Source organism: Petromyzon marinus, chromosome 43 (assembly GCF_048934315.1).
Source record: "Petromyzon marinus isolate PM22_M1 ecotype Great Lakes invasive population chromosome 43, UKy_Petmar_22M1.pri1.0, whole genome shotgun sequence".
Taxonomy (NCBI): Eukaryota; Metazoa; Chordata; class Hyperoartia; order Petromyzontiformes; family Petromyzontidae; genus Petromyzon; species Petromyzon marinus.
The window spans coordinates 12,401,045-12,420,711 of record NC_133709.1 but is presented as its reverse complement, the minus strand read 5'-3'; the positions used below and the strand labels follow the sequence as shown (position 1 = coordinate 12,420,711).

Sequence of the window (19,667 nt, the reverse complement as noted above, 5' to 3'; positions counted from 1 at the left end):
CATTGGGTGAATGAAACAAAACCGGTCTGAAGTATAAACAAGAAGATCGCTGTACTTCACCATTCCCTTAATATAAAACGATGCGCTGTCAGGGTGTACATTCTCCCCGGGCATTTCCACGCACACGGGGCGACGTTTCAAATCCATCCTTTACCTTGCGCGCCGGTGAGGAGAGCTGCCGTACAGAGACAGGGTCCGGGGTCTCCCTTCGCCGAGTGGGGCCGCTTGAGGCACAAGCGGGACGTCGCCTTGACGTGCTCCAGCGGGCAGTAGCTGTCCGCTGGCGGCGTGTTCAATTCTGGGGACCTGCATACACGCACCAACGCGTCGCAAACCGTTAACACCTGCCTTCAAAGGAGACACTGCTGCTCGCACAAGACAATATCTTTCCAGTGAGCTGGTCTGGGGGACGGTTGTAAGTGCAGGTTAAAGTGAAGGGGAGAGAAGGCGACTTACCGAATATAGAAGAGCATGTAGGCCTGCTCGTTCATAACAGCCTTGGTGTCGACGTGCCGCACGATGGAGTCGTTCATACAGCACCATTGTCCATCGCTGATCTGCGCACAGTCACAGCACGGCTATACTTGGTTACAATGCTTACACAACTGCACCCAACCTCCTCCGTTCATTAATAACAACACACGATACACTCTAGACAACAAGTTCGTAAAGAGCATCACCCCATCGTCAGAGTTGCAGAAGGTGCTACGGTTGCTATGATGGTGCTGAAGTTACAGAACGGTCTGCCTGACCATGTCACTGCATCAATGGCCTTGGACCAATTTTATCAGAATCAGAATCATTATTTGTGCTGAAAGAATTCGATGATCTACGAAGCTCTTTCCAACAGATGTCCAGTAGGGGCGGGTCAGAAAGTTACAACAACAACAAACAATACAACACCGATTGGAGTGCAAAGTGTAGGAATGCTAAGGAAGTCACTAAATACAAATGAATAAAGTATATATACTGTAAGTAGAAGTTGCATAAGTACATCAAGACGCAGGAACAGACGCAAGACTTCTATTTATTCTTCCCTATTGGGCATTTGTAACATGGGTGCATTGCAGATGTGCGTTGTTATTGTTTGATGGTAACAAATGAAATTACCTTATTGTAGCAATAATAATGACCCCTGTTGGAGTCGGCTCCCTTGTGCACCAGCACCGAGTACAGGGAGTAGATTGCGGGCTCGCCCTGAGACGTTGAGGTGAAGGGTTGCATGTCCAGGTGCTCCGGGTAGGTGATGTTCTACAGGCAGCGCACAGAGACAAACGTTAGAAGAGGAAACGGCAGGGGTGGTGGGGTGGGCAGCAGAGATGGGCACCATCTAAGTTACACGTCAACGTGATGACGTGATGTCTCGCTCATTTGAGCGTTGAAGACGGTGCTCATCTCCTGTTGATAGCCCTGAGCAAGTGGTGGAAATTCTACAGTCATATGACGGGGGGCAAGTCTTTCCGTAGCACTTATTCCAACATGGAGAGGCATTTTCTCCAGCGTTGAACTGACAAGGGCTTTAATAAAATAAATTAATTAGAGGGATGTGGAGGGAAAGAATCGTTACCCGGTTGATCTTGACGCCGTAGAGGTTGTACCGCTTGATGGAGACGGTGAGGACGTTGGGCAGGCGGTGGAGAGCCATCGTCTTCGTCGCTTCCCCCTTGCAACAGCACCTGCACGACAACAACGCCAGCCATCGCACGTGTTCCCCAACTTTTAAACAATAAGTCTACTCACTTTTTGTTGTTCGTTATTTTTTATTCATTTCTTAACGTAAAAATTGTTACTTATTTACGTTATATATTGGACGTTATTTTTTATGTATTACTTATATTTTTATTACTATCTTTTATTAGAATTTGGTTCAATCATCAGACTTTTGAAGCTACAAATGATTCCAGGGTGTCACCACACGATGCCCACTCACATTCTGCAGGTGTATTCGTCCAGTGTCTCCTTGTTAAAAAACTCCTCAAACGCCTCCACAAGATCTGATGAGTTCTGTTGGCCGACAGAGTGAAAGGCAAATGAGGACTCTAAGAAGCATTCCATGAACATCTGCAGAATTATATTGTGATGGCAATTCAGAAAACCCGCATTTCGTATGAAATCGTACAACCGCAAAAAAAGAGATCACGCTACTGGCAGTGTGTTTGGATGTTAAGTGGCTGATTCATGTATGTGTGTGTTATGTATGTTGATCACAGCAGGGGGCACAGGTGGTGCATCGGCCAGTCATCTCAGTCAACCCATGGTCTGTCCCGTGACCTGCCAGCGGGCGTTCGACACTTCACGTGGCCTTAAAAGGCACTCAGGCTGGCACAAGCACCGTGGTGACGTCACCGCCACTTAGTGGCGAATGGCGGTTGTTGTTCATGTATGTGGTGTATGTACATTTAACTTATTCCGTACCGTACGTACATGTATAACTGTTAAGCGATGGCTTTGTCATTGCTTACATTAATATGGAGTGCAATGTCCAGGCACGTGTCATAGGTGTCGGAGTGGTTGCAGCACTGCATGCACTCCACTGCAAAACACAAGCACACATTAGGAAGGGACGTCACATGTTACTTAGTCAAACTAAATGCACGCTTCCCACTGACATAGGTAATTGGTACTTTTCACCAACTGGTAAAAGGTTTTTCTGTGTGGCACGTGCGTGAGAGTGTGTAAACGCTGCAACGCGAGCGCGTCTACACTGTGATGATGCGCTTGCTGCTCGCGGTTAACAAGTTTGTAGAGGAGTGCGCACAACTCACCACGTGATCGAAGGTAACCCCCGAAGATCTGGTAAATGAGGGTGGTAGCCTCCGTGTATCTGTCCAGCCTGCCACGTCACATAGAACGACACCACACGGTGGTTACAGCGGCATTAGTAGTTGCACCTTTACCGGATGCACACGCGTGTGTGAGAGTTACACCATTGCCCGAGCTGTTGATTCACTCTTTCCCTTCAGCACTGCAACGCGTGCTCTGTAGCAACCAAACGTGGTAGCGTCTGCACAGGGCAGCCACCTTCACGGCACAGCCACAGAGCTGGGGGCAAGCTGGCAGCCGACACGCGGTGCTGTGGCCCGGCAGTTTTGTAATGCCCAGCGTGCCACGTGCCGCCCGTCAACACGAGCAGTGATGTCACGGGGCCATCGACGTCGAGACATCGACCCCCCGGTATTTATCGGCAACGTGAAATGTTCAAATAAAAGACGGCCCACGTCAGGGCCAATGTGAAAGAACCGTGGTGCCAGCAGGGCCGGTCCTCTGCATCTCCCAGGTGTTCACACAAAAGTGTGAGTAGCTTCTCACAGACGTCGAAGGACAATCGTGCAGAAAACCAAGAGGGAGCCGTGAGGTACCGAACTGCAGAACGACTGCCGCAAGTTGACTGGCGCGCGGTACTCACTCGCTGTGGCCATGGAGGCATGAGGCTTGCATGGCATCTACCACGTATCGCAGAAACTCGTGGGCATCTTCCTGTCTCCCAATGCGCAGGTGTTTGGCGATGCCTGCAGAGAAATGGACATGGGGACAAAGTGACAGGTACAGGATCTGATGACATCCTTCAAGAGCTCCCCAACATGTCAAAAGGAGCAGTGCAAAGGACTTGGAACACAGATGGCGAAAGATCGCGGGGATAACTTATCCTCCGAGTGCAAGTTTGAACGTAGTTGTGGGACTCACGCGTGATGTTTTTAGTGATGACCTTGGGTGTCAGCACTCTCTTTGAGTTGTTGAACGTGCTGACAATGTGACGCTCCATGACGCACATCAGGCAAAAGTCGCTCTGTTGGCCTGCAAACGAGGGCACAATACAAAAAACGATAAGAGTACAAAGTATTGGTAAGGTAAACAAATCACTTTTAAAAAATCTACAATTAAAACTAAACTTTTTTTTTTATCTTACGAGATAAAGCCCACTGAGCTATTAGTTTCTTCAGAAGCGACCTGAACCACAAAGATAGCTCAACGAAGTGGCTTATCAAGTGTGAAATTCATAGCAGCCAAATTAACCGTGACAATAACCTAGCCCATGGGTAAACGAGAGTGCCAGGGGGGTACTTACAGGTGCTGCAGTGCTCTTGCAGCAGCAGGTAGTTGGCGAGCGGCGGCGTGTAGGCGAGGCACTGCAGCGTGGCGTTGAGGAAGCAGGTGTTCCCCAGGTTGCGCAGGCCGGCACCCTTGCCCACGTCGTTCTCCCACCTGAGGCTCAGCCGCTCCGGCGCAAACAGCGAAAGCCGTGCCGCCGGAATGCCGTCGTCCTCCTCTGCACAAAGGGAACGGTGGTGGCGGAAGCCGGCGTCATCGCAGAGCGCTGCACTGCCGATGGGGCTGGCGTGGATATTCAGTGGCCCCAGCCAGCACCCGTACTGCTCCTCTTAACCAGAAATATTTTTCTCCACATTTCAGTGTAAGGTTAAAGTTCACGACAAATGTGATGCGCCTGTCACGTTGACCGATAGGTGTTTTGAGCTCTCCGTGTTACTTCTGAACGGCAACAGCAATGGCTCCAAAGCGGCCCTTGCGTTGGTGGCTGCCACCCTAACGAGAGGTAACGAGGTCGCGTGATCGCACGCTCACCTTGGGGTGCAGGCAGCACAGACACGCCGATGTTCTTTGTGGCTGGCAACGGGGAGGGTTCCGGCCGGCCATGGGGAAGGCAGCTGGGTTGGGTGCAGAGCCACTCGTCGGCCGCCACCAGCACCTCGTCTGACGAGGTGGGGGCCAAGACCGTGAGGTCTTTACCGGACGAAGTGCCCTCTGCTCCGCACGCCACAGTGGTGGTTGGGTCCTGCCACAGCAACGCAATCAACACATCCACAATTACTCCTCCCATCTGGACTGGGATCTCAACACACGTGGGACTGTTTTATCACCAAAAGAAATACAATTTTAGTCCATGAACCGATGGGCAATCAAATGTCTCAGAAGTCAATATATACAGTATGTTTAAAGGAACCCCAATCTCACTTTAACTCCTAAAATACTCTATGATGAACGGCCATTGACAAAAGATGAACGAGTTCAATTTGTTGTTATGCATGCTACAGAGAAGGCAGCTGTAGTTTCAAAGAATTCCTAAATGCATTTCAGAAGAGAAATCGTGCATTCATGTTAATCAAATTCATTTTTAACATTTGTTAAAATTAAACGAAATAACCCTCCGTTATTTGTTCAAATTAACACAATAACCCGATGTGTCCTGATATTTCGGCCACCCTCTTACAAACGACGTCATGATGTGATGTGCCCTGAATAAAGCCCCTTGCCTGAAACGTCGATTTTATATCTTTCATCATACAGTATATATTTAATACACATAATTATACAGGTTGGCCCAAAAGTTAAGACAGGGTTATTTCATTTATATTAACCCTCACATAACGTTTTCATTATTTATTTTTAAAGTCAACTTTATATTTATACTTTTAATGATCTTTGCCGAACGCCTGACACACACTGCGGGTAACGCTGGCTTAGCTACGTGGATTCCCATGCAATTCTTTTGATTTTCACGAAAGGCTTAGATTAAAAATGTAACTAATTATTAGTTTGTTGTTACCACAACGATACATTTTCTCCAAAAATATACCAGCGCCTCTTATGATAAGAGCCACGTCTGCCCTCTGTTTTTGTATTTTATCTTTGCGTTTTGTGCACCATTATTAGTGAGTAATAATAAATAACCCATTCAGTTAATTTGTGCATGATAATATTAATTTTTTAAACGTCGAATAGAAATAAAGAAGCAGAATCCGCTTTTAATTTGAACTCAGTGCAGTTTCACTTTGATGGCTTTTGCTCGCACTTACGGTGAACATTTGTGACAATTGGTGAACACCGACATCTCCCCTTGCGATCAATAATGAACGGTCACTATTTTTTAATTCACATCAAATCAGAATCCAGTAAGTTATTGTAACTAAACAGGGGCGGACACCCGTCCATGTAGGCGAACGAGGCGGTCGCCTGGGGCGCCAACAATTCGAGGAAATAAATATACAAATAAAATAACGACGATGTCATTTTGATTCCCGTACAACGTACAGAGGGTCTATGAATTATAATTCATTTCTCAACATTCCTGAGAATGTATTGGTTGGACAGACGGACGGACAGACAAACCGAATAATTTTGCCTCTGTTTAAAAAAATACGCTTAATTAAACATTAAATGTAAAATCGTGGCAAAATTTTCCCAGTTTACCAGAAACCTCAGCCTGGATCTGCCCTTGGGGTTTGGGGGTGGCGGCGCCCATTGCGATGTTGGCCGAGGGCGCTGCCAGTTGCTGGCAGCAGCTGGTCTAGGGCCACCCCTCTCACCGAGTTCAAATTCATTTTGGTAAAAGCGACTTTCTGCTCACGTTTTTAGCGAAAATTGGTGAATACACCGACGCGTCCTTCCGGTTTATAAATAGTTTATTTTTTAGTTTTCACATCAATAGGGAATCCAGTAAGTCGATACTTAGAACGAAATCATTCCTACAACATTTAGTTTACTTTCTTCCCGACAGAAAGGAAACTCAAACAGCTGCTAGAACGATGAAGGTGATTTACAATCGTCATTCTTTATTTACAGGTTTGTTATATATTACTCTCAGAAAAGAAAATTACATTCGGTACGTCACATTCCGTAACTTTAGTTCATTCAGATGAAGCCAGAAGAGTCGCAGACGATTAAACGGAGGAAGGCGGCAGAGATGGCGTCATCGACAAAGTCACGACACACTGGATCGTTTATGACGTGAAAATACCCGTCACGTGACGGGCAATTACGCAACTTTTATACGTTATTATTAATTTCTATTTTGCTTTTTCAGGTGACATTTTTCAAAAATGGAAAGGTAATTCACCAAAGACGAACGAGTTCGATTGTCATTTGTATGTGTGGTGGGTAATTGTTGGGCGCAATACGCCGCCACCACTTTGGTTGAGCAGGTACTTCCAGTCAGGGGGCAATAGCGAGTACGGCCTGTGCTAAGCAGGACTCGTGGGTCAGGCATCCCGGGGGGGGGACGGTTGGGAACCGGAGGGGGACACCCCAGGTCCCCGGGTGGGGGGCTGGGGAGGATTGCGCAACAATCCAGGTCCCTCGAGAAGGTTCCAGATGGTGGGCGTGACCAGGGGCGGGGTGACCCTGGGAGCCCCATAAAAGCCGGACCCCAGTGCGGCTGAGGCAGTTCGCCTCAAGCCGAAGACCCAGAAGCCCACCTGAAGATAGGACCCTGGACCCCAAGCCCCGCCATCCTTATAAGGTCCGGGGCTCAGTGAGGCCAGTGATCAATAGGCTAGGACCCTGAGGATCCCCCGACCCGACGCCCTTCTCAGGGCCGGGTCTGTGTGGGCCAGCGGTCGAGACCCGAGGACCTTGGCTGGGTCGGGTCAGCCTCCCCTAGGTCCCGCTAGCCGGAGGGCTAAGGAGTGGTTAGCCCCAGTAGTTAGGGCACGTTAGCCCGGAGGCCGTACCTCCTTAGGTGGTGGGTAGAAGGGGCCATTACCCCTCCGTGTTAGGGACCTAAGTGTTACTGTTATTGTTGTCATAAATAAATACGTGTTGCCTCCTACGAAGACTCAGTCTCCATACAAACCCACTACATATGCAAAAGAAGGCAGCTGTGATTGATTTTTTTAAAGGCCTAAATTAATTTGAAGAAATAATAAATTCGTCCATCGTGCATTAATATTAATAGATGTAAGTTTTAACGTTTATTAAACAAATCAAATAAAGCTCTGTTATCTGTTGAAATAAACATGATAGCTCTATGTGGCATGACTTGTGGGCCATGCTTTATAGGCGACGTTATGAAGAGCCAACTGTGATGTGCTCTGAGGAAGGGGCATTGACTGAAACGTCGTTTTTCAATATTTAATAATAGTTTGTATATGTATTGCACGTTATTATCAGAGTCAGAATATTTATACTGGAGGAATTCGATGAGCTATGAAGCTATTTTTCACATGTCCAATTGGCACGGGTCAGAACGTTACAACAACGAACAACACAAACACATAATAGGAGTGCAATTTAACTTAATACTGAAATTACACCGTTCTCATTATTGTTAAAGTTAACAATTTAACTATTATCATTATTAATATCGATAACAAATCCTCTGTGACTTGTTCAAATAAATACGATACCTGTGTCCTGACTTTTGGGCAACCTTCTATAGGCGACGTTATGAAAATGGAAAAAACTGATGTACTCTGCAGAAGGGACATTGCCTGAAACGTCGCCTATCATTTTCCTGTAACAATTCCCCCACCCCCGTGCACTCCTAGAGTTGTGATTGGCTGAGCGGCGCCAGCAGGCCCCGCCCGTCACCCGGGGCTCCTCCCCCTCACCTGAGGATCCGCCCTCAGACGCGGCCCCGCCGCCGCCTGCGCGGCTCCCGTCAGCTCCGGCACGGCGACCCGCGCCGTGCCTCGGGCTTCATCCGGGGAGGGGGTCCCGGGCACAGCCCCGCGGGATCCCTCGGGGGGGTCGCCAACTGCAACAAGAAGCACAGCGATCACATTTTACACTGCGGATAAACACACGGCTCTACATTTCCCACTGAAGATAAACATGGCACTGGATTCAGTGGCCCCATCCAGCACCCGTGCTGCTACTCTTAACCAGACATTTTGCCCCACATTGAAGTGTAAGACTCAAGTTAGCGACAAATGTGATGTGCCTGTCACGTGGGCCGCTGGGTGTTTTGAGCTCCCCGTGTTACTCGTGAAGGGCAACAGCAGTGGCTCCAACGCGGCCCTTGCGTTGGTGGCTGCCACCCTAACGAGAGGTCACGAGGTCACGTGGTCGCACGCTCACCTTGGGGTGCAGGCAGCACAGACACGCCGATGTTCTCGCGTTCTGTGGCTGTCACCGGGGAGGGTTCAGGCCGGCCGTGGGGAAGGCAGCTGGGTTGGGTGCAATGCCTCTCGTCGGCCGCCACCGGCACCTCGTTGGACGAGGTGGGGGCCAAGACCGTGAGGTCTTTACCGGACGAGGTGCCCTCCGCTCCAGCTGCCACAGTCGTGGTTGGGTCCTGCCACAGCAACGCAGTCAACACATCCACAATTACTCCTCCCATCCGGACAGGGATCCCAACACACGTTGGACTGTTTTATCACCAAAAGAAATACAATTTTAGTCCATGAACCGATAATCGATCTGCATAAAATGTCTCAGAAATATATATAGACTATTGATTTTTAGAGGAACCCACAACTCACAAAATATTCTAAGAAGGGGCCATTGACTAAAGACGAACGAGTTCAGTTCGTTGTTATGCATGCAGAAAAAGGTAGCTGTAATTTTAAAAAGGTGCTAAATGCATTTCAAAAGCGTCATGGATATCAGTTTTAACATTTGTTAAAATTAAACTAAATAACCCTTTGTGATTACTTAAGAAACATACAATAACTTTGCGTGTCCTGACTTTTGGGCCACCCTCTGTAGTCCACGTTATGAAAGGGTCTAACAACTGTTGACGTGCTCTGCACAAGGAACATTGCCCGAAACGTCGCCGATCATGATCCAATAACAATTTCCCCACACCCGTGCATTCCCAGCGTTGTGAATTGCGCCAGCGGGCCCCGCCCCGCCCGCCACCCGGGGCTCCTCCCCCTCACCTGAGGCTCCGCCCTCAGACGCGGCCCCGCCGCCGCCTGCGCGGCTCCCGTCAGCTCCGGCACGGCGACCCGCGCCGTGCCTCGGGCTTCATCCGGGGAGGGGGTCCCGGGCACAGCCCCGCGGGATCCCTCGGGGGGGTCGCCCACTGCAAGAAGAAAGAGGAGCACGTCGATCACATTTTACACTACGGATAAACACACGGCTCTACATTTCCCACTGTAGACAGACATGGGCCTGCCTATCGCTTCTGAAGAACTAAATAGCTCAGTGGGCTTCACCTGGTTGAATAAAAAAAAAGTAGTTTATTTAGTTTACGGGATTTTCTTACCTTTCTTATACCTTTCTCGTGTCGGTATTGGTGTAACTTTCTGAACCCGTCTCTACTGGACATTTGTTTAAAAGAGCTTCATAGCTCATCGGATTTATCCACGATGAATAAAGTTCATGATCTTGAATTGATGAGTGACGGTTGGTAACTCACGGGGGTCCATTGCCCCCCCCCCCCCCGTGAGTGATGGTTGGTCACTCACGGGGGGTCCACTACCCCATGAGTGATGGTGCTCAACGCGACCGCTAAACCCCGACACGAATCACGACCTAAAATGACCACTTGGGCGAACCCAACCACACACACGCAGAGCGATCTTTAGAAGTTGCTGTTAGTTGCTGGCCGCTCGGCGTTTCGGGCCTCTTGAGTGACTATTTATCATGATATTGGTTATTTAAAGCGACCAATCACGCAATTAAACCATACGGGTGGTGCTACTCCGTCGGCAGTGGTGAACAGGTTGGACCAGAACACAACCACTCGGCACTCTCCGTGTCGATAGCGACACTGCGGCCTCCATAGGTGCAGGTGGACGTGGGTCATGGCCCGACTTCAACAGCCCCATCTATTGTATTTGTTTCCCTTCGCAGCGGTGCTGTTGACGTGGTGTAGATTTATTATCACGGCGTCTTCTGACCAAATATGGACGAATAAACACATTCACGATCGTGTTCCCTCATCTCTCTATATATAAGAGGGAAATTTGTGAATGTGTCTGTTCGAAATGTTTAATATACTTCCCAACATGCAACAAACTAAAAATTTGGCATGTGGGTAGTTTCCAGATTGTACACAATACAATACTTTACCGCCTGTCTCATATGTGTTGTGAGTGTGTGCGTGTGCAGGGAAAAAATCCACATTTTTGAGGTAAAAATCTGGATAATTTCCCTTTAAAAGTCCGACGCTCACCTTGGAGAAGCTCTCCTGGCATAATCGGTCGATGGGATTCTCAGCTTGTTGAAAGTGTCGCCGCTGTTCACGTTAAAGAGAGCAGGGACGACGCAGAATCACACAAACACGTCTGGTCTTCTCGCCGTGCTGGAGTTCTGTGACCGTTACGGGCCTCACGTGACCATTGTGTCACCTTGACAACGAGCACGATCATCATCTTGGCGACATTCAAACTCGGCACGTGGTCCCTCGTCATCGTTACGACGTTGGAGACGCGAGAGGCACGTGGGGGGCACGAGGGGGGAGGGGCTCGTGGGGGCACGAGGGGGGAGGGGCTAGTGCCATCCCCCCCCCTCCCGTGAGTGACGGTTGGTCACTCACGGGGGGTCCACTACCCCGTGAGTGATGGTGCTCAACGCGACCGCTTAACCCCGACACGAATCACGACCTAAAATGACCACTTGGCCGAACCCAACCACACACACGCAGAGGGATCTTGAGCAGTGCTCTGAGTTGTTGGCCGCTCGGCGTTTTGGGCCTCTCTGCTCAGCAGCTGCGACCCAAATCGACGTGGATCGGGGGCTCAGGGGACGCGTGGCGAGGTTGGAACGAGAGGCCTCGAGAGTGAAGAAGAAGAAGAAGCGAGGGGAGAGCGAGGCGAGCTTGGGGTGAGACTCTGAGCGGCAGAAGGTGAAGAAGACGTGGAGTGGGGAACACGTGCAGGGTGAGGACATCAGCATCAGTCACTTAATCATCATCATTCACATGATCATCATCCACATCATCATCAGCATCATCATCGTCCACATCTACATCATCCACATCATCATTATCATCATCAACATCATCAGCCACGTCATCCACAACATTATTCACATCATCCTCATCGTCCACATCATTATCATACACATCATCTGCATTCACATCATCATCAACATCCACATCATCCACATCATCATCATCCACATCATCATCAACATCGCCATCCGCATGATCATCGACATCATCATCCACATCATCATCGTCCACATCATCATCAACATCATGATCCACATCATCATCATCGTTATTATCCACATCTACATCATCCACATCTTCATATTCTTGGTTCTTTCGGTAAAGTCACGAAGATGAAAACATAAGAATAAAATGACAATAAATTAAAATTACATTTTAAAAATGTAAAAATACAAATTCTAAATTGAAAATAATAAAAGCAAAAAACCCACGACGTTTCCATGACAACACAAGTGGTCTTCATCGCTTCATTTAGGGGTAGGCCCTCATCCAGCAGTTTATTCATCCACACGTGGCCGGCGTGACGAGGTATGGTCACACAGCCACACCCACACGGTGCGTGAGAGGCGTTCATCCAGCAGTGGATTGAACAAGCCGCGTAGATGGCAATGTATGGGGTGCGTCATGCAGGTGTCTGTGTGTGCACCTGTGTGTGTGCCTGCGTTGGTGTTTGATTGACGTTTCTCTCAAAGCTGATGTTGCAACAATCTTCCTGCTGAATATTTGACCATCTGGTCATACGGGATTCGGATTATCCCAATCGTACGGTGTTGTCTGTACGATACCCGTTGAATCAAAGTAGAGTACAAAGTATGTGGCCGCTGTCAATGTCCACACGATGATAAGCCACGTGGGTGAGCTCTCATTTGTGATGGCCAAAGTCGCTTCCGACAAAAGAGCTACGCAGCTCAGAGCGCCTTACCTGGCGGAATAAAAAATAGTTTAATAAGTTGAGTGTGATGACGCAGCAGCAGCTGCTGCAGGCGCAGCCCTGCAATTGCTTGCTCGCTCCACTGTGGACGCACCGGCCTCCACCTACAGCGAGCTCTCTAGAGTCTCACCTCTCGAGGGATGTCTTTGTCCGGCTCTCCCACCACGGACACACCGACTTCGAAGAGGCGGCGGTACCCACACTTTACCCCACCGCGCCTTGGCGCACTGCTGGGTGGACAGAGGCGGCCGGGGGGAGGAGGGAGAGTTAATAGACGTGGCCCCATCGTCTCAACTGTCAGCGAGTACCTCTGGTTATTATTCTTATTATTACTATTCCCACGGTGGTCAATAGTAGCTCTGTATCCTATAATGCTGCTCTCTCTGTGTGTGTGTCAAGTGCAAGGTTGGCAGAAGTGTGTAACTCTGTGCAGTGTGCTCCAATGTGCATTCACGTGTGCATTGGAGAAGCTTCGCCCCTTGTGAATGCGTGTCGGTGTTTCTGTCTCCTGGAAGATTAGATGTTATCTGAGAATCAAGCAGCACTCGAGTATTTGTTTGTGACATTTTATATACGATACATTTTATAGACCACTGTTTACTTCAACGGCTTAAATATAATTTAATTATTATTATGATGATGATTAAAATATTAAAGTCTTCATACACTTTCCGGCAGTAACACAGGAGGTGTTAAGATGAGCAAACACCAAATAGGCACCCCGACTGCAAGGCATCGAGTCTGCATTGACCACACGTCGTGATTGTGGTCAAGCATCCAAACCGACGTGCTCTGATGATGCACGCCTTGTCCCTGAAACGACATTGGCCTCCAGCAGAGACGTCCTCCGTCATGGCCTTGACCCACCCACAAGTTGTCAGGCCAGAGAACAACGACACGAGGAGGCGAACGGCAGCACAAAGGCGATGCAAACACCAATCCGTGAATGTGCGGCTAATGCAGACTCGATGCCTTGCAATCGGTGAGTCCATTTTGGGCGTCTTAACACCTCCTGCGTTATTGCCGGAAAGGGTAAAACGCCTCTCTTCTGTCTACATCGCCATGTCGATACCGGCAACACAACTGGTGCCGTGGATGTGTAGCTCGTGATGTATGTACAGTAGTGTGTGTGCGGGGAGACATATGAAAGAGACAGTGCCACTTGATCTGTTTCTATTCGATAACCTCCTACCACTGTGAGACAGGCGAGGCGTTCACTTCCGTGGGGTGCCACGGGGTGGCGAGATGTTAACTTCCTCGCCTGGTATACAGGAGGTCGTGGGTTCGGTTCCGATGCTGACGCCTGCTGCTGTATATTTGGAGTTTGCGGTGTCTCTCTCCCCGTAGTCCCGTGGATTTGTCTCCAGGTCCTCCGCGTTTTCCCTCCACATTTAAACAACACGCGTCTAGAGTATTTGTGTCTGCCATGCATGTCTCCGTGACGAGCCACTTCGTTGAGCTATCATTTGTGATAGCCAGGTCGCTGCTGAAAAAAAATCTACATCACTCAGTGGGGTCTTACCTGGTAATATAAAATATAAATATTTTAGTTTGGAATCTCAAGCAGCACTGCTTCGCATTGAGCTGCATGCGATTGCACTGGCAATGATATCTCTACAGACACAGGACTCACGAGGTGGCTTTGCAGTCACGTCAGCTCATTTTCCCTCGAGCAAGAGACGACAGTGGTGGACTGTACGGTCCATAGCTTGAGTCGCACTGTGGCTGGTCTTGAATGTGCCTCTATCTCTGCGAGTCTCTTATGGGTCTCTACGAGTCTCCATGTATCACAACGTGTGTGTGGGTTTACTCTACGGTCCTTAGCTTGAGTTGCATGGCCACAGTCGCACTACTGCTGCTGCATGTTGCAGCTCGTCTCTAATTTTCCATTCGTATAAACGTGCACATCGTTCCGTTGATGTTCTGGTGCGGTTCATGGTGACAGCGGTGTATTTGCGGAAGATTGTCCATGCCAGGAGGTGTGCGGTGGTTGATGTTTGGGTCCCGAACGAGGCGTTCATTCCCGACGTCCGCGCTGTTCCACCGTTCGCCGGCGATCTTCCAGATCTGTGCGAGAGCCACAGCCCCGATGGATCCGAGGTTCATCCACGTACTCGATAGCAGCGATTTCTCAACCCCTTTCGTTCCAACAGGACACTTTCGAGCCCGCTCGATCTTCACGGCGCACCGAACCAAAGAGTCGGTCCTGCTAATGAGCACAACTTTGCGGCGGCACACCGCTCGAGATGCCACGAGGAGGTTGGGGCAGCTCAGAGGTCCTAGCGCCGAGCCGGCGCCACTGACACCCTGGGTTGGAGTGAGGGCTGCAACCACTGCCTGTGATTGAACCGGGTTCATCTTCTTTGGTTCTTTCGGTAAAGTCACGTAGAATGAGAATAACATAATAAATTCATAATATAAAATAACACAATAAAATTCTCACGACGTTTTGGCTACAACACAAGCGGCCTTCTTCAGGTGAAAGGAACAGACCCGTCGGGACGACAGAGCTTCAATGAACGTTGTTAAGATTCGTAGCGTCTTTTTAAGCTGGTTTAGAGAAGTGAGGCACCTTGACAAAGAGGTTTACATATAAAACAGGAGAATTTAGCATTGAAATAACTGAGTGATTAGCTTGTCACTGGTCACAGAAATGGCTATGTTAAAGTCAAAGCATACACATTCACAGAGGCACCTAGTATAAATCAAACAAGAGAATTTAGCATTGAAATAACTGAGGGATTAGCTTGTGACTGGTCATAGAAATAGCTATGTAAAAGTCAAAGCCTACACATCTACAGAGGCACCTAGTACATGGACGCCAAAGGGGCTGCAACAACTCGACTATCATATAGTAAAACGATGTGAAAAAACCTAAGTCTAAATCACATCAATATAATAAATGTACTCAATATATTCTTCAATAAACTGAGCTATTAACAGTAACTGGGTATACACTACACTATATAATGAATACCATATAGTAAACCAATAAAAACTAAAATATAAACTACCTCAATGTTATCAATAAACTCTATATATTCTCCAATCAGCTAAGCTACCAACAATAAGTCGTTATATATGACAATGCTATATGGCGAAAAAATGGGTGGATTCTTACCCTCAACTTCAGCACCACGGATAGCTACGAGCCCCGTTCAGACGGACGAGTTCATCCATGGTCGGAACGGAGGAGGGGGAGAGAGACAGCTGCGAGGCGCTGTTATACTCCATGTTGTAAACCATACCATTAACCGTGGTGTGAGAGGTATTAAGAGTCAATGCCAGCAAAAGAGCTGCGGTCTGAAGGTCATCGTAAAATACAATTAATTAAGAACCGAAATGGTTTAAAACATCTTTACAATGGTTACTAAGCCAGAATCCATCTTCTCGGTTGAAATTGTCTCTGTGCTTGTATATGTGAATGGCCTCATGAACGAATCTCTCATGGTAGCCGGTTGGTTTGCAAAGAACCTCCGTCTTGGAGAAGTCAATGTCATGTGTAACCATTGTGTTATTTTATTTTATTAATTTATTATTTTATTCTCATTCTACGTGACTTCACCGAAAGAACCAAAGAAGATGAATCCTTGCAGTCACGAAAGCTTTATATCGAAATTGAACCGGGTTCTCGAGTTTAACGAGTGGATGGCTTTGGCCCAGCTAACAATGACTTTACCCATGAAATGTGTGTATACATATTAGAATCAGAATTTCACTTCATTCGGATAAATTCCACTGAAACATGCGATAAACGCCAATGTCATTACGAGGGCCCTTAGACAGGATAGAGCTGTGGATGAAGGAGAGAGTTGTGGATGAAGAGGAGAGAGTTGTGTGTGAAGGAGGGAGCTGTGTGTGACAGGGAAGGTGGAAACAATTGACTGGAACCCTTCCCTGTCTCCGCGTGTTGGCGAGGGGAGCGTTGGCTACACCGTGCAGAAGTCTCCGATGTTGCCCCCCTGTAATGGGGGATCAGCCGTCAACATTCGTGTGTCCCCCTCTTGAAAGCCTTTTTGGGAATGTGTATTGCTCGTTTTCTTCCATGCAAGGGAGTTGCGAGGTCATATTCGTCTACGTCAGGGGTCGGGCAAACCTGCGGCTCTTTAAGCGACCGCTTCGTGACGTTATTTATTGAGGACCCACCCTCTCGTATTCACGTGGCATGGTGGCTCTTGAAATTTAGATAGATATTTTTCAATATAATATACCAAATTAGAAAAAAACAACGGCCCGTCTTGTTATTTTGGCTGCCGACGCCTGGTCCGTGTAGAAAGCGGCATCCTCTCCTCGCGTGTTAAAAATAAATTGCCCGTGATTTCAGAATTGGTTCCACGATTCGTGACGGCCAAACAGCAGCGTGCTGCCACGCCTGGGAATGACCATCAAGGAGGAGTGAGCAACAGGAGCCTTGCGATGCGACCGTGTCAGCCACCACCACGACGACAGACTCTGCGGGACGCGTGTGTACTTTCTATTCGAAAAAGATTACATACAAAACACAGATGAGAGAACACGCCGGTTTTGGAAGGGCATCTCCATAATCATCTCGATGGTCATCTCCATAATCATCTCCAGGATCATCTCCACAATCATCTCGATGGTCATCTCGATGGTCATCTCCATGATCATCTCGATGGTCATCTCCATAATCATCTCGATGGTCATCTCCATGATCATCTCCACGATCATCTCTATGGTCATCTCCATGATCATATCGATGGTCATCTCCATGGTCATCTTCATGGTAATTTCTATGATTATCTTGATGTCATCTCGATGGTCATCTCCATGATCATCTCCATGGTCATCTCCATGATCATATCGAAGATAATCTCGATGGTCATCTTCATAATCATCTCCATGATCATCTCGATGATCATCTCGATAGTCATCTCCATGATCATCCCCATAATCATCTCGATGGTCATCTCCATAATCATCTCCATGATCATTTCCACGATCATCTCGATGGTCATCTCCATGATCATCTCGATGGACATGGAGATGACCAACAAAGTGGCTTATCACGTGGAAATGTATACGGAACCAAATAATCGAAGGGCATGTTTCTAAACGTGTAGGGAAAAACTGGAGGGTCCGAAAAATAAAAACCTACTGCGACCATGGGGAGAACATTGAAACTCCAAATATACAGCAGGCGTCAGGGTCAGAATCGAACCCACGACCTCCTGCACACCAGGCGAGGGAGTTAACATCTCCTAGCCACCGCAGCGCAATGCAAGATGAGCTATGGGATGTCCATCACGATGTGGGTGTGTATTCATGTGTTTGTGTTTATGTGTGTGTGTTTCATTTGGGGGAGCGGTAGTGTAGCGGTTAGCGCGCTGTGCTTTGAATCTGGCGACCGTGTTCGATTCCCGCTCACGGCCAACACCAGTGACGATTATTTGAACCGGTCCCGGGCCTCCCCGAGGTCGATTCAGCCTCAAATGAGTACCTGGTGCGATGTGTAAACACTGTTACTAGGGAGACAAAGGCGGCCGGGCGTGGTGTTGGCCACCCCCTCGTGTGCCGTGCCGGCCTTCGTAGGTGCTCGCTAACAGCACTTGCCCCTACAGTCTTTTAAGGCTACATGGGGGATCTTTGCCTCGTGTTTCATGTGTGGCGTACTGCACACAATAGTAATGTATAGTAGTTTGAGTAGTGCAGTGTAGTGTGTAGTAAATATTGTAGTGTGTGATGTTATATAGTGTAGTATTTAGTGTAGTGTGTGATGAATAGTAGAACGTATGAGTGTGAGGTGTCGTGTAGCGTGAGGGTGAATGTGGTAAGGTTGACCTGTGAGTAGGGGGCGAGTGTGAGCAGGGGATGTGTGTGCCCCGTCAGGTTTCATCAGTGCTTACTAACAGCACTTGCCACAAAAGTCTGTTTCGGCTTTGTAGCAAGGTTAGTGTGTGCAAATGGCAAGTAACCCCTCCACCTGGCACTAATCTTACCAAATACCGGTTAAGCGGCGTTATCTCTGCCTGCGTAATGCTGTGTGGAAGCTACCTGGCCTATCACTCCATAGGAAGCTCCAGGTATTCTCGGCCAGTTATTGCCTACCTTCTCTAGAATTGAAAAACATGAAGCCCTATTGAAGGAACATCTACGCCAGTTTGATATATTCAGGCTGACCTGTCTATGTTTAAACAGAGATTGGATTGTGTGAGGAGCTCCCAGATCCTTGAAATATCTGGACATTTCCACCAGTGAGCTCTTTTGGCTGGGTCATGTAGCTCGCATGCCCAGCCACCACATGCTCAATAAACTTTTATGTGTCTGGATAGAGGGGCAGAATGGGCGAGGCAGGGGTTAGAGAAGAGATGGACTGATGCGGTACAGAAAGATGTGGAGCTGATTGGACTTCCAGATGACCAGTACTAGCGGTGTCAAGATCGGCCTCTTTTGGGGGCAACTCGTGAAGGACGCTCCTGGGCAATTGGAGGCAGCCACCCTCCAAGAAGAACGGAGCACAGAGCAGTGACCCTCACAACAACGAGCCAAGTGCCGGGCGACTAAAATGCAGCAAGTTGACAAGTGGGGAGCGCAGGTGTTGCATCTTCCAGTCTCCCCAGTCAGTCAACCTATGACACCTGGGCCTGACCCATGACCTCCTGTTAGCAAGCTTTCGACAATTCACAAGGCCTCAAAGTGCACCGAGTCTTGTACAAGCTCTGTGGTAATGTTACTGTCACTTATTGGCGAACGACGGTCGTTATCTACTGATTTAAAAATTATTGTCGAACTCGCTGTTTTCCCCGTCGCCGTGTGCATAGACATACACAAAACAAAGATGCCCCGTATAGCGTGAACAAACTGTTAGGGCAAGTGCTGTTAGCGAGCATCTATGAAGGCTGGCACGGCACACAAGGGGGTGGGTGGCCAACACCACGCCCGGCCGCCTTTGTTTCCCTAGTGGCAATATTTTACACACCGCACCAGGTAGTCATTTGAGGCTGAGTCGGCCTAGGAGAGGCCCAGGACCAGGTTGAGATCATCGTTACTGGTGGTGGCCGTGAGCAGGAATCGAACTCGGGTCACCAAGTTCGTAGCGCAGCGCGCAAACCGCTACACTACTGCTCCCCATAGGCA

General features: G+C 48.5%; 1 long non-coding RNA gene across 1 annotated transcript; it reads right to left on the bottom strand.

The window, feature by feature from the left end:
• Positions 1 to 262: 262 nt before the first annotated feature.
• On the bottom strand, positions 263 to 602 carry LOC142930773 (uncharacterized). The gene is made up of 2 exons (XR_012946724.1): positions 457 to 602; positions 263 to 306 (listed from the first exon to the last, which is right to left on the bottom strand). It is a non-coding gene; the product is annotated as an uncharacterized LOC142930773 (long non-coding RNA).
• Between the last annotated feature and the right edge of the window lie 19,065 nt (positions 603 to 19,667).